The following is a 6,316-nucleotide window of genomic DNA, read 5'->3' on the forward strand; positions in this document are numbered from 1 at the left end:
CATTTTCCAGCAAGTTAGTGAAAACTTGCTAATCCCCATCCCCCCCATGTCTAAATGTAGTTTTTGATTGTTGATTGATATTTGAATCTCATGGTTTGGTTATGTCATTACTTTATTTGACCTTGTAACACTATGCTCTTTTTTATCCATTTCATGTAAAGCACTTTGAATTGCTTCTGTACTATACACATCAACTTTCCTTTAAAAAAGGAAGAGGAGCTATAGTATGGTCATGGTCATAATGTACAGTCATTTAAATGGTAACATTTTATAATAACGTTCAGTAGTAAGCAATTTATAAGCTAGTAGTTAATGATGAACTAACGATGTGTAGATGATTAAGTTGTAAGTCATTCAAAGTGTTCATATTCAATCCAGCCTGTCTCTATACACATTTGTTAATCATGAACAAACGATGAGCAAATCATTAGTAAATGAAAAAAATCATGAACTAATAGCTTATAAATGACGTACTACTGAACGTTATTATAAAGTGTTAAAACTGAACCTGCAGATCCACAGTCAGACAAAATCAAAATCTTTCATTAAACCTCTTTCTGTTATCAGAAATAATCAGATTCTGATTCTGATTCTGATTCTGATTATTTCTGATAACAGAAAGAGGTTTAATGAAAGATTTTGATTTGGTCTGACTGTAGATCTGCAGGTTCAGTTTTGAATCCTTTCTCCGTTCAAGCCTCTGTCCTGCTGAAGGGCCCTTGAGCAAGACAGTGAGGATCATTGAAATTGATAGTTCAACACATCATCAATAAACAAAGTATCACCTTTTTATTTGGTGGATGTTGTTTAGTTTATCCAAAGTCCTTTTACAGAACCATGAAGGTGCATTCTTTTTTGCATGGTTCACCCTATAGGGAGTCAAACCACTAATTCCGACAGTTGAGCTATACAGGACCAAAAATATCCGCCACTTAATAAATCAATAGGGGTGTCACGATACACTAATTTCACGATACGATACGATACACGATATTGGGTTCACGATAACGATACGATACTTTAACAATATTTTTTTTAACAAAAGTAAATAATTTTTATGTATTTATTTAACCATGTGAGTCCCGTTGAAATCGAAACCTCTTTTCAAGGGAGCCCTGGGAAAATACTGGAAAAATAGTCTTTCATTTGAAATACACAAAATACAAAACAAATGCTGTTTTTGGAAATTGTTATTATAATAACTAGAAAACAACATGGAAGATAATGCTTCTCTTGCAATAGAATGTGTCACACTGTCACAAACTAAATGTTTGTTGCATGGTGAAAGAAAAATAAAGTATACAATCTATTTCTTAAATAACTCAATGCTCAATGGTCCCTAAACTTATGTAATCTTATGTACCCCTTGAGCTGTTTTGCCATGCCAGTAGTCGTCTACCCCCTCACTCATGCGTGTTGCTTCTGCTAAATCTGTTCTATTATTATTCAGGAGCAAAATTCTTCTTTTTTTTTTTTACGATATCATTTTTTTCTGACCATATCGATATCGTGACGTTTCGATATCGCGATATATCGTGCGACGAAATATCGTGACACCCCTATGAATCAATCATCAGACGTTTATTTTATATTGTTCTCTCAGGAGCAGTTTGGACACAACGCTGCAGTATCATTGTCATCATTACACATTGTGATGAGGAGATGAGCAGAGAGGCTGTTGACTCGGTGCTGTCAGACTACTGTGTTGGAAAACATGTCGAGTATATATGGCACATCAAAGCAACACATGAGCCAAGCTGTTGAAGTTGTCTAGTGAGAGAGAGGCAATCAGGAGACGCCACCTAATGGCCTGACAGCATATCAAAGGAAGCCAAGCTAAAGCTAGAACTCCTTATCAGCGCATGACAATTACTGACATTAGTCAAAACACAGAGCTGAAACTCTGGGGGAGTTGAAACGGCTTGAAAAGCGGAGTCCTTTGTTCTGTGTTTTATAGTTGTGAAATCTTATCTGCTCCTCGTCACGCTGATCATCAGCAGATGTGAGGCTGTTGGAACCGTCTATCCATGTCTTTTCTATTAATATTATTTCTATAGTATTATAGGCTGTTGTAGGCCACTCTGTGATAGAAAGTGGATGAAATTCAACTTGGTTGCATGTTGGGCAATTTGAGTAATTAGCATGATGAGCTAATTAATCGCCAAAACTGTACATTAGCATAGATTATGTAGTAATAGTGAGGCTGAAACCAGGAAATTGTTATACTGTATTGCCAATTTAGAAAGGTGATCTAGAGTCTGACTATATGTTTGGATTCCAGAAATTAATCTCTTGCCATAACTAAGTGTGTTTAACTATTTCTAATTTGACTAAAAACTAAAATATAGGCTTTTCCTCATTTTCACCTATAGCCGAACACTTCAAGAGTCACACGGTGAGAAAGACAGCAGTTCCAATCTGGGCTGCATCACAGAGCCTTGGATCGTGTGTTTGTTGAGGCAGCAAAGTTATTTGTATTGAAATGAAAGTGGATATAGGCTTCACAAACCTCTTTTAGTTTTTTATTATGATTCTAATTAATTTGAGGATATTAAAGTGTTAAAATAAATCACGTCAGAAGAGGCACCCTGGTGGCTCACTGAGTTGAGTGTGTATCACGTAAGTGTCAGTCACACTGAGCACAGTCACAGTGAGCCAGGTTCAAATCCGGCCTGCAGCCATTTGTAGTTTTTCTCTCTCTCCCACACCTCTGTGTCTGTGTGAGAAAGACTGTAGTGACTATGTCTGTTAATAAAGTATAAAATGCCTGATTTTCTTTTTAAGCATGAAGGAAAATCTCTTATTTGCATGTTAAAAAAATCAATAAAACTTTATTATTTACCATTAAAAGTTTTCAGTGACTTTTTGACCCCCTCCCCCCCACACACACACATCTATTTATGTTGATTTACAGCTGAAATGTAAAAAAATAAATAGCCTGGCTTTCCTGTGGGTGAGAGAGAGAGATAGGTGTAAAACAGAGAGAAAACGGTTTGGTGAAGAGCCCGCTGTAAAAGGTTAAACCAGACAGGTCAAACTTTTTACAGTGGGATCTTGGGTCAACTCTGTTTTCCTCTCTCACTCTCTCTCATCTGTCTATGTCTCTCACCCACAGAAAAACCCGGCTATTTTTTGTAATCTTTCAGCTGTTAAAATTTTCTGAATGTTAAACACACAGTCTCTCTGTGAAGTCTCTGAAAATTGTTAATGGTAAAATAAATAAATGACAGTGCAGATAATCATAGTTTTGCAATAATAACATCACTAAATAATAAATTCAATTAAATTCACACTAAAGTCAGGTGCCTTATTCATCACATTCTTTATCGACTATTTTCCTTTAACTTGTGCTTTTTTTTGTCTTCCATCTTTAATTAAAAAAAAAAAAGTATTCTCAGGCATTGTGCCTTATTGACAGCTGTATGAAAGAGATGCTAGGACATGCAGCAACGGGCGGGATTCAAACCCGGGTCTCTGCAGAAAGGACGGAGCCTGATCGCACAACTCTGCAACCAAGCCAATCTCATCTGCTAAACTAATGACTTTCAATAATCCAGGAAACCACATTGTTGGCATTCATAGCTGTAGGCCATAGGGATTTCCAGTAAATATAAGTATCTAATTAGCATACATTTACACATGGTACAGTATTGTAATTGAGTAGCTTTTTGTGTACTTTTCAAAGTCAGTAATTTTACTTTTTTTTTTTTTTATGTAAATGAATACAAGTTAAAGGTGCATTCTAATTTTTTTATTTGGCTTGAATGCTGAAACACTATTTTTTTTTAACATCAAGACAATGTGGTACTGTGTGGACCGATCCATCCATCCATCGACGTCATGGATAAAAAAATATGATATGGCACGTTTAGATTTATTTATTACATTAGATTTATTTATTACATTGTAATAACACATTTGAGAAATACAATTACAAACACATTTTGATAAATACAGTGTTGGATGTTACTGTGTTTAGCATATTGAAAGCCTAAAGCCTCAAAATGTTAGAAAAGTGGATTGTTTTGGTACTTTATTGAAGCTGAAACACATGATGCCAGTTGTATTAAGTTACACACAGGGACGGAGGAAAACACAGAGAAAGACATGAGGGGCTACTGACTGCTTCTTTTTGGAAATGGCTAAAAACTGACTTTAAAGAGCATGGTGCAGGTTGGAGACCACATTGCATTCATATGTGGAAGGGGTATATAGCAATGGGATTTGGGGGATTTTTTTTTCCAATCACACATAGCTGCATTTAGACTAGTTTTTGTAACCTGCAGGGGGCACTGGTCAATTTCATGGAACTCCCACTTGTGATGTCACAGGGATGCAAACTAGTCACCTTTAGGTGACATTCACATTTTCCAGCCCAAAATATGAGGATTTCTGAGTGGTTTTATGTCTGCCCTGGTATCTGTCACCTTTTTTCACTCTCCATGACTTTGCATCCCTGTGTCAGCCCCAGCAGAACATTCTCCTCTTGTGATGTCACTCCTGTTGTTATGTCACACGCCCATTTATAAAATGCCACCTTTTCCTCCATATTTATACCCTGGGGGCCTGTGGGGGAAAACATATTTGTCTTTTTTGAGTATTTTCACTGTAATCATGAGACCAAAATGTACAGTAACTTCAGATTGTTTTTTTTAACCTGCTCCATGCTCTTTAACAAGTTGATGTATCTTACAAGGAACGCCTAAAGCGACGACAACCGAGAAGAGCCACGGCACGAACTGTACACGTTTCCAAATATGTCAAGAACAGAAAAGGTTCACCATACAACACAACACTGTATTACAACTTAGCTGCAACATGACATTCCCCCGCTACACTGTTTAGTTGAGTTTTAGCATTAGCATTAGCTGCAGCAACTGCTGTACTGTAGCTATTCTTACTAGTCTGGGCGGGGTACACTGTCATTTGAGCTTTTAGAGCTTGTAAACTATCACATTCATTCTCTCAATTGTTTCACAACACACATTTCTGCAGTTCATTTATATGAAACGAGTTTAAAAACCCCATCTGGGATATTTTATTTTAATATATCAAACATAACATCTTAAAAGGTAAGATTTGGTCATGATGTTTTAATTTTCAGGTTTTATTTTATTCTTGCCCGTGTACATTATTGTATGTTTGTTATGAGTTTGTTCTTTCTTGGCTAGGTCTTTCTTTAAAAAAAGATTTTTAATGATCTTCAATCTTAAAATCTGGGTAAATTAAGGTTGTGTACAACAAACAAAACCAGGAAACATACCAACTTCCAAGTGTGAACAAAAAAAAATACAGCTTGTTAATACTTAATAAATACTGTACTGTAGCTGTTAGTCCTTGTATCATGGCATCATTCAATTGCTTTGAAAATTAAAAGTTTTCAGGTTGATCAAATTGGCATGAACAAAGTGTGACACTGGAAGCACAGGTGGCACTCTACGTCACCTCCCCCCTTTCTGCTTTAAGGTTGTCAGACCGCTTAAAGGAGAATTTTGGTATTTTTCAACCTGGACCCTATTTTCTTTTGTTTTAATGTATAACTAAGTAATGTGAACAGACATTTTTGAAATTGGTGCAGTATTGACCAAGATCGCTTCAGTTGGCTTCAGTTTGCCTACATGCCCCTAGTGCACTAAACAAGCTTGTTGTTGTTAGGGGTTCAAGCCCTGAAGGGGCTGAAACCCTATTGTTTTTGTGCCGGTTTATTCTTCTTCTTCTTCTTGTTGTTCATCTGCCTCAACGCAAATTCCCGTGAGTTGGTAAATGGTAGAGACCTGAAATTTGGCCCAATGGCAGATATTGTTGGCAGGTAGCTGCTCAAGAAAGATTTTTCGAATCGGCCTGAAGGTGGCGCTATAATCCATGGTTTTACTTTAAAGGCCATAACTTCCACGCCGTTGGTCCGATTTTCAAACTTTTTTTTTCCAGATGTTCAGGTGAACCTGCTCTACAAGTTTGCCATAAGGACCCTCAATGTCCGCCTGGAAAGTTTTTGAGATATTTGGAAAAGTTTGGAAAACACATTTTTGACATCTCCTCCTAGACCGTTGGACCGATTTGCACTAGAATCGACAGGAAGCATCTATGGAGCAAGCTCTACAATCGTGATTTGTGGATTTTTGTAATCTACTTTAGTTTCGGAGATATTGATCGTTAAAGTTGTGAGAGGGCGTGGCCTCACAGCTAAATTGTCATAACTTCATGACCGATTAAGGAATCTTCACGAAACTTGCAGGAGGTCTTCGGAGACCATCCTAGACCATGTGTGTCAAATTTTGTGCAATTCGACCAAAAGGGGGCGCCATAAACGCCAGAA

Source organism: Poromitra crassiceps (genome assembly GCF_964638095.1).
Source record: "Poromitra crassiceps genome assembly, chromosome: 30".
In the NCBI taxonomy this organism is placed as follows: Eukaryota; Metazoa; Chordata; class Actinopteri; order Beryciformes; family Melamphaidae; genus Poromitra; species Poromitra crassiceps.